The sequence below is a fragment of the Dermacentor silvarum genome, chromosome 3 (genome assembly GCF_013339745.2).
Source record: "Dermacentor silvarum isolate Dsil-2018 chromosome 3, BIME_Dsil_1.4, whole genome shotgun sequence".
In the NCBI taxonomy this organism is placed as follows: Eukaryota; Metazoa; Arthropoda; class Arachnida; order Ixodida; family Ixodidae; genus Dermacentor; species Dermacentor silvarum.
In genome coordinates, this window is record NC_051156.1 from 91,135,260 (window position 1) to 91,145,303 (window position 10,044).

The window sequence follows — 10,044 nt, forward strand, 5'->3', positions numbered from 1 at the left end:
CTACATATATGGTGATCGTAAAGGAGAAAAGAGACGCCTACTTCTGCAGCCCTTAAGCAAGCACGGCGCGGAACGCGCGTTTGTTCTCCGCCGTGCGTTCACTCCCCGTGAAAGACGCGCCCCTCGCGCCCTTTCACTCGCACATACAGCGTTCGGCGCGCGGCGACGATTTCTTCTCCAAATGACGTCATACGGAACCTCACGGCGACGGCGACGGCGACGGCTACGGCGACGGCGACGCCGACGGCAGAAATCTGCTTTTGAGTGTCCATATAATTGCTATCGCAATAAAAACTACTATCACAGCGGCATCCTCTGGAGAGAGGATGCGCTACGACCTTAATGGGCCAATAACATGCAGGACCACATCGTTCAAGAAATCGATGACTGCTTTGGCGTTAAAAAGCGGTTCTTCACCAAGAAACATGATGGGATAAAGAGGCACATGATACCGGTACGCTTGAGGAAAATATTTCTTTCTCTCTGTTTCGGCTTCCCGACACTCCACGAGGACATTGATGACGGTCAGCCTCTCACCACATCAACCACAGGTTGGCGGTTCATCACCGGTAAGCAAAAAATTGTGGGTGCCATATGTATGTCCTATTCTTAAACGACAGAACAGGACATCAGTGCGTCGTGTTTTCGTTACGAGGGGCCAGAAACCTAACTGTGGTTTTGATGATATATGGGGTTTAACGGCGCAAGGGCCAATAATGGCCAAAGAGCGCCGGGCCAGTGTTAATGAGTTTAAATTGATGCGATGGATTACGAGTGGTGGATATGACGTGGCTGTAAAGGGGCCTAAAATTGTCGCTGTAAAGTGCATAAAATCTACAGGTAATAAGATTATGGGAATGACTAATGGCGTGTGCTATGAACATTGAATATGCTTTGCAAATAAATATTACTATTTCCAAAATATGTCCGATGCGAAAATTGGCATGAAGCACTATTGCCTCAACAGAACCCTTGGACATAAAGGCCTGGAGACATGTGCTATACTAAACACTATCGCAACAGCATCCTCTGGCGGGAGGATGTGCTACGAATATCTAGGGCTAATTACATGTAGTACCACGTCATTCAAGAAACCTAGGACTGCTTTGGTATTAAAAATCGGTTCTTTGCCAAGAAACATATTGGGATGGATAGGGATATGGTATCGGTATGCAAGAGGAAAATGTTTCCTTCTCTCTGTTTCGGCTTCCCGGCACTCCAGGAGGACATGGAGGACGGTCAGCCTCTCCCCACATCTACCACAGGTTGGTGGTTCATCACCTGTCAACAAAAAACTGTGGGTTGCGTACGTGTGTCCTATTCTCAGCCGACTGAATAGGACGTCAGTTCGCCGTGTTTTCGTTACGGGGGGCCAGAAACCTAACTGTGGTTTAATCAAGTGAAGCTTATTACTTGTTTCAGCATCCCACAAGCGTTGCCAGTGGCTTCGCAGTTTCTTTCGCAGGAAAGGTTTCAGATCTGTTACAGGGACAGCAGCTGTAGGGTTAATAGCGTGTGATGTTATTGACGTAGCCATTCGGTCAGCTAGCACATTACCCTCAATGCTTCTATGGCCAGGCACCCAGCATATAATGACATACTGGTTACATAAATACGCCTGACAGAGAACAGAATAGAGCTCAGTAAGTACAGGATTTTTTTGTTTACCGAGTGACATCAATGCTTTTACGACGCTTAGGGAGTCCGTAAATATAATTGCCTTTTGAAGTTTTGATTTCCTTATATGCTTCACAGCCGACAACAGTGCATGGGCCTCAGCCGTAAAAATACTCGTTTCCGGGTGGAGTACACCGGATTCCGAGAAGGATGGGCCAACGGCTGCATAAGACACCCCGGCATGTGACTTGGAGGCGTCAGTGTAAAGCTCTGTACACGAGTACTTGTATTGAAGCTCTAAGAAATGCATTTTAATGTGTGCCTCTGGTGCGTGTTTAGTGACCTCTACAAACGATGTATCGCAATCTATGAGTTGCCACTGCCACGGCGGTAACAGTTTCACTGGAGCCATAGGACGATGATCAAGCAGCGGAACACCCATTTCCTCACTGAGGTTCCTCACACGCAAGGAGAATGGCTTTCTCGCTGCAGGTCGATTATGGAAGAGTGTGGCAGCAGTAACGTCATTTATGGTTGAATAAGAAGGATGTTCATTGTTTGCTTGTACTTTCAGAAAATATGTGAAACTGCGATATGAACGCTGCAGATGGAGTGACCACTGGTTAGACTCTACATAGAGGCTTTGGATCGGACTTGTTCGGAAAGCACCGGTCGCGAGGCGGATACCCAGATGGTGAACGGGATCTAGTATTTTTAATGCACTTGGCGTTGCAGAATTATAAATTATAGACCCGTAGTCAAGCCGGGAGAGGACAAGACTCCTATACAAGTTAAGCAAACATTTTCGATCACTGCCCCATGTTGTGCGGGACAGAAGTTTTAGAACGTTCATTGTCTTCAGGCATTTTGTCCTCAGATACTTAATATGAGGAATAAATGTAAGCTTGGAATCTAAAATGATTCCTAAAAACTTATGCTCGCTGCTCAAAGAGAGCGCATCTCCTTTGATTTGTATACTTGGGACAGGCGTTACGCCTCTCTTATTTGTAAAGAGTATGCAAGTGCTTTTCTGAGCGTTAACATTAAAACCATTCTCCTCCGCCCATTTGGACAATCTGTTAATTCCCAGCTGTACCTGTCGTTCGCAGATGGCAATATTACATGACTTAAAGGCTATCTGCACATCGTCGACATAAATGGAATAAAACATTGTGCGTGGGATGACTGTACGCAGCGAATTCATTTTTACAATAAATAGTGTGCAGCTAAGCACACCGCCCTGCGGCACACCAGTTTCTTGTGTGAATGACCTAGACAAAGCTCTGCCCACCCTTACGCGAAATGTGCGATTAGTGAGGTAACTTTCGATTGTGTTAAGCATATTGCCACGAACACCCATTGCCGAAAGATCTCGGAGAATTCCAAAGCGCCATGTGGTGTCGTAAGCTTTCTCTAGGTCTAGAAATACAGACAGACAGAACTGCTTATGTATGAAAGCATCTCTAATATATGCCTCAATGCGGACAAGGTGGTCTGTAGTAGACATACCTTCTCGAAAACCACACTGGAAGGTGTCCAAAATTTTGTTATTTTCTAGGAAGCATATTAGGCGCCGGTTTATCATTTTTTCATACAGCTTGCACAGGCAGCTTGTTAGAGCTATTGGCCTGTAGCTGCTGGCCAAGGACGGGTCTTTGCCTTGTTTAAGTATGGGGATGATTATGGCTTCCTTCCATGAAGACGGAATACAGCCAGCCGCCCACATGGCATTAAAAAGAGACAAGAGTGTTTTCAGTGTTTCGGGGTGTAAGTACCTAATCATTTCGTACATGATACGATCCCCACCTGGCGCTGAGTTGTTGCAACAAGCGAGAGATGCTTGAAGCTCGGCTAAAGTAAATGGGGAATTGTAGGCCTCACTCGATGAGCCTTTGCGATTTAGGGGCCGCCGCTCTTCGCGTTCTTTGATTCTCAGGAATGTTTCGGTATAGTGCGATGCACTTGACACATATTCAAAATGTTCGCCTAGACAATCCGCCTGATCTTCGAGGCTATCACCTTGTGTACTTACTAAGGGTAGGGGATGCGACTCCCGACCTGTTAGTTTATTTACCCGATTCCAGACTTTTCTTTCATCGGTGTACGAATTTATACTGGTGATGTACCTATCCCAACTTTCCCTCTTTGCACGTCGACGTGTTCTCCTACCTTGTGATTTTATCTGTTTAAAATTAATGAGGTTTTCAGCAGTTGGAGAATTGCGAAGCAATCTCCAAGCTTTGTTTTGATTTTTGCGCGCTTTCCGACATTCGTCGTTCCACCATGGGATGCGACGCTTATTAGCTAATCCGCTAGTTTGCTTAATACATTTAGCTGCAGCGCTAATAATGAAACCTGTTAGGTATGCAACAGCGTCTTCTACATTAAAAACAGCAATTTCATCTCCGCCTAAATACGTAAGCTCTCGGAACATTTCCCAGTCGGCCGAGTCCATGTTCCATCGAGGAAAATGTGGCGAGCATGTATCTTGTTTTGTTAAGTTTAGCATAACTGGGAAATGGTCGCTCCCAAAGGGGTTCCTGAGAACAGACCACTCCAGATACGGAATTAGAGTACTCGAGACTATACTTAAATCAATGGCTGAGTATGTGTTATGTGTAACGCTGTAATAAGTTGGCTCTTTCTTGTTAAGTATAGATGCACCTGAAGAAAACAGAAAATTTTCTATAAGGCGTCCTCGCGCATCTAAACGAGAGTCGCCCCATAAGGGGCTATGAGCGTTCACATCACCGACAACTATGTATGGCGGAGGAAGTTCATCAATGAAGCTTTGAAACTGTGTCTTGGAAAGTTGATAACAAGGAGGGACGTAAATCGAACTAATTGTGACTAGCTTACCGAACAGTATTGCTCGGACAGCAACTGCCTCAAGGGAAGTTCGGAGGTTCAATTGCTGACAGGCAACACCTTTATCTACTATTATAGCGACACCGCCCGACGAGGCGGTAGCGTCGTCGCGGTCCTTGCGAAAAATGGCATAGTGCCTTAAAAAGTTTGTGTGCTCTGCTTTGAGATGCGTCTCCTGGACACACAGCACCCTCGGACTATATTTAAGAAGGAGCTCTTTGACATCATCAAGGTTATGAAGGAGACCCCTAACGTTCCATTGTAATATTTGCGTGTTCATATTGAAAAGGAGTTTGTGCTGTGTGTTCAGAAGATGAAGACTAGCTCACGGTGCCCTTTCCAGGCGCCGTGACGCGAGGTTTCTCTTTTCTGGAGCGGTCGAGAGATTCCCGCCGCTCCTTAGGCGCAAGTGGCGCCGTCTGGCTGGTTGTTGTGTCCATAGCCTCTTGTGAGGCGCTGGACACGCGCTCTTGCGAGCGGTTGGTGTGTCGTGACGGCCTCGTCTCGTGGGACGAGACCCTTGAGGCCACCAGCCCGGAGGTCGATGGCCCCTTGTTCTGAGATGGCGGAGCAGCACTAGCTGCAGCCGCCGAGGGGGCGGATGGCGTCACCGCCGGCTCACTGTGTGTGGGCCTGACAGCCGCCGGAGGCCGTTGTGGCGCTGCCCCCTGACGCGCCACTTCGGCAAAGCTATTCTTCGGCAGGTAGGACACCCGCCTTCGCGCTTCTCTGAATGATATGTTCTCTTTGACTTTGATCGTTACTATTTCTTTCTCCTTCTTCCAAGATGGACAGGAACGCGAATACGCGGCGTGCTCCCCATCACAATTTACACAGTGTGGCGCGTTCTCACAAGATTCAGATGGATGTTCATCGGCACATTTGGCACAGGTTATTCGGCCTCGGCAGTTCTGAGAACTGTGGCCAAACCTCTGGCATTTGAAGCAGCGGAGGGGATTTGGGATATAGGGCCTGACTCGGATCTTTACATAGCCTGTCTCGATAATCTCGGGAAGTACACTTGAGCCGAATGTTAGGATTAGATGCTTGGTTTGAATCTCTTTACCATCACGCCTTATCTTAATTCTTTTCACATTGATGACATTCTGGTCACTCCATCCCTCCAAAAGTTCAGTCTCAGTTAGCTCCATTAGATCATCATCGGAGATGACACCACGAATGGTGTTCATAGAACGGTGTGGGGTGACACTCACTGGAATGGCCCCGAAAGACACAAGATTGAGTAGCTTTTCGTATTGCAGTTTATCACGGAGTTCAGAAGTAGATCACCGCTTGCCAATTTGGAAACTTTGTAGCCTGGGCCAAAAGCCTCCATCAGTGATTTCGCAACCAGAAAAGGTGAGACTATTCTTGCTGACTTTTCTGCTTTCTCGGAATGTATAACATGAAATCTTGGGAAATTATCAACTTGGCGGCCAAAAAACTTAAAAACTTCTTCGGTGCGCCCTCGTTTATGAGGGCGATCAGGGAGTCGGGGGAATGACGAAAAAGCCATAAAGGTAACGATGATTTCGGCAGCTATGCCAGCCACCCACCACCGAGCCCAACAAGGGGACGCTACGAGACCCGAAGGAGACGCAGACGCCAGCTGTACATAGCCACTATAACCTAATATAATAGACCCAAGGTTGGATAGATTACACCAGGTTAACCCTTGCTGCCTGGAAAATTGGAAGTAAAACGAAGCGAAGAGAAGACAGGAGAGATTGAAAGTGAGAGAGAAAGACGAAGGTTGGAGGGAGAGAGACAGGAAAAGGCAACTACCGATTTCCCCCGGGTGGGTCAGCCCGGGGGTGCCGTCTACGTGAAGCCGAGGCCAAAGGGGTGTGTTGCCTCCGCCGAGGGGCCATAAAGGTCCAAGCACTCAGCATTGGCTCAACCCCCAGGATCCCCTTTTCCCCGGACACGGCTAAGCCACGCACGGTTAAGCGTGGGAGGGTCCGACCCCCATGTGCTCGGGTCCGTGGTGTCGCAACCCACCAAACGCCTGCTTGCGCAGACGCCCCTGCGGGGAACTGTGGTTTTATCAAGTGAAGCTTGTTATTTCTTTCTGCATCCCACAAGCGTTGCCAGTGGCTTCGCAGTTTCTTTCGCAGGAAAGGCTTCAAATCTGTTGCAGGAACAGCAGCTGTAGGGAGATGTAATGCCTGAGATGTAACTGATGTGGCCATTTGGTCTGCTCGAACATTAGCCTCAATGCCTCTATGGCCCGGCAACCAGCATATAATCACATGCTGGTTAGATATATACGCTTTACACAGAATGGAATAGAGCTCATTAAGTACAGGGTTTTTGTGTTTACAGAGTGATTGCAATGCTTTCACAACAGTTTGCGAGTCTGTAAATATGATAGTCTTTCTAAGTTTGATTTCATTATATACTTCACAGCCGATAATATTTCATAGGCCTCAGCCGTAAAGATACTTGTCTCCGGGTGCAGTACACAGGATTCCGAAAACGATGGACCGATGGCTGCATAAGATAACCCGGCATGTGACTTGGAAGTGTCTGTGTAAAACTCGGTACACGGGTATTTAGATTGGAGTTCTAAGAAATGAATTCGAATGTGTGCCTCTGTCGCGTGTTTAGTGACCTCTACGAACGATGTGTCACATTCTATCAGCTGCCACTGCCACGGCGGCAATAGTTTCGCTAGAGCCATAGGACATTGTTCAAGCAGCGGAACACCCATTTCCTCACTGAGGTTCCTCACACGCAAAGAGAACGGCTTTCTCGCTGCAGGTCGGTTACGGAAGAGTGTGGCAGCGGTCACATCGTTTATTGTTGAATAAGAGGGATGTTCAATGTTCGCTTGAACTTTTAGAAAATATGTAAAACTGCTGTATGACCGCTGCAGATGAAGCGACCACTCATTCGATTCTACGTAGAGGCTCTGGATAGGACTTGTCCTGAAAGCACCAGTCGCGAGACGGATACCCAAGTGCTGAACGGGGTCTAGTATTATTAACGCACTTGGCGTTGCAGAAATATAAATTATTGACCCGTAATCAGGGCGTGAGAGGACAAGACTTTTATACAAGTTAAGCAAACACTTTCGATCACTACCCCAAGTCGTACGCGACAGAAGCTTTAAAAGGTTCATTGTATTCAGGCATTTTGCCTTCATATGCTTAAGATGAGGAATAAATGTGAGTTTACAGTCTAAAATGATTCCTAAAAACTTGTGCTCGCTGCTCACAGAGAGCGCATCTCCTTTGATTGCAATACTTAGGACTGGCGTTACGCCTCTCTTGTTAGTAAAGAGTAGGCAAGTGCTCTTCTGGGCATTTACTTTGAAACCATTTTCATCAGCCCATTTGGACAATGTGTTTATTCCAAGCTGCACTTGTCGTTCGCAGATGGCTATATTGCGTGACTTGAAGGCTATTTGCACATCGTCGACATAAATGGAATAAGACATTGTGCGTGGAATGACTGTGTGCAGGGAATTCATTTTTTCTATAAATAGTGTGCAACTAAGCACGCCTCCCTGTGGCACACCGGTCTCTTGGGTGAATGACTTAGACAGAGCGTTACCCACTCTTACGCGGAAAGTGCGATTAGATAGGTAACTTTCGATTGTGTTTAACATGTTGCCACGGACACCCATCGCGGAAAGATCTCTGAGAATGCCGTAGTGCCATGTCGTGTCGTAAGCTTTTTCTAGGTCGAGAAACACTGAGAGGCAGAACTGCTTATGTATAAAAGCATCCCTGATATAAGACTCAATGCGAACAAGGTGGTCTGTTGTGGACATACCTTCCCTGAAACCACATTGCAAGGGGTCTAGTTGTTTGTTATATTCAAGGAAACAGATTAAGCGCTTGTTTATCAATTTTTCAAATAGTTTGCACAGGCAGCTTGTTAGCGCTATTGGCCTCTAGCTGCTGGCTAGGGATGTGTCTTTGTCTCTTTGCACGGGAATGACTATAGCTTCCTTCCACGAGGACGGGATATACCCATCCGCACACATGGCATTGAAAAGATACAGGAGTGTTTTCAGAGTTTCAGGATGTACGTACTTAATCATTTCATATATGACACGATCCCCGCCTGGCGCCGAGTCATTGCAGCAAGCGAGGGATGCCTTAAGTTCAGTTAAAGTAAGTGGATAGTTGTAGGCCTCACTCGATGAACCTTTAAGTTTAAGGGGCTGTCGCTCTTCGCGTTCTTTGAACCTCAGAAATGCTTGTGTGTAGTGGGACGCACTGGATACATGTTCGAAGTGTTCGCCCAGACAATCTGCCTGGTCTTCCAGGCTCTCACCATGGGTACTAACTAACGGTAATGGGTGTACCTCCCGGCCTTTTAATTTATTTACTCGATTCCACACTTTTGTCTCATCCGTGTAGGAATTTATACTGGAGATGTACTTCTCCCAACTCTCCCTTTTAGCACGTCGACGTGTTCTTCTACCCTAGGACTTTATTTGTTTGAAACTAATCAAATTTTCAGCAGTTGGGGAGTCGCGAAGTCGTCCCCAAGCTTTGCTTTGATTTTTCCGTGCTTGTTTACATTCTTCATTCCACCACGGGATGCGACGTTTATTCGCTAGTCCATTAGTTTGACGGATGCATTTCGTGGCAGCGTTAATTATAAAGCCTGTAATATACGCCACAGCGTCTTCTATATTAAAGGAGGCAATATCATCCGTGCTTGAATACGTAAGTTCTCGGAAACGTTCCCAGTCAGCGGTGTCAACCTTCCATCTGGGAATGTGTGGTGAGCTTATATCTTGTCTTGTTAAGTTTAATATAATAGGGAAGTGGTCGCTCCCAAAAGGGTTCTTGAGAACGGACCACTCGAGGTACGGCATTAGTGTGCTCGATACTATAGTTAACTCTGTGGAGGAGCATGTATTATGCGCCACACTGTAGTATGTTGGCTCTTTCCCATTAAGTATACATGCTCCTGAGGAAAAGAGAAAGTTTTCGATTAGGCGACCTCTCGCATCGCAACGAAAGTCTCCCCACAATGAGTTATGTGCGTTTAAATCTCCGACAACTATGTATGGAGCCGGAAGTTCATCTATGTAGTTTTGAAATTCGGTTTTGTTAAGGTGATAACTGGCAGGGATGTATATAGAGCTGATAGTGACTAGCTTGTCAAACAGCACCCCTTGGACAGCAACTGCCTCTAGGGGCGTACGAAGTTTTATTTCCCGGCAGGCAACAACTCTGTCAACTATGATGGCTACACCACCGGATGACACGACAGTGTCCTCGCGGTCTTTGCGAAAAATAGCATATTGTCTGAGCAAATTTGTTTGTGTATGTTTGAGGTGTGTTTCTTGAACACACAGCACCCTGGGACTAAACTTGCGGAGGAGTTCTTTAACGTCGTCAAGATTTTGGAGGAGACCTCTGACGTTCCAATGAATTATTTGAGTGCCCATATTAATAAGAGTTTGGAACTCTTTTTAATATGGGCACTCAAATAATTCATTGGAACGTCAGAGGTCTCCTCCAAAATCACGATGATGAAGAGGTAGAACAGTTTTATGAAGATGTGGAATTGGCAATGAGAAAGGTGCAAACT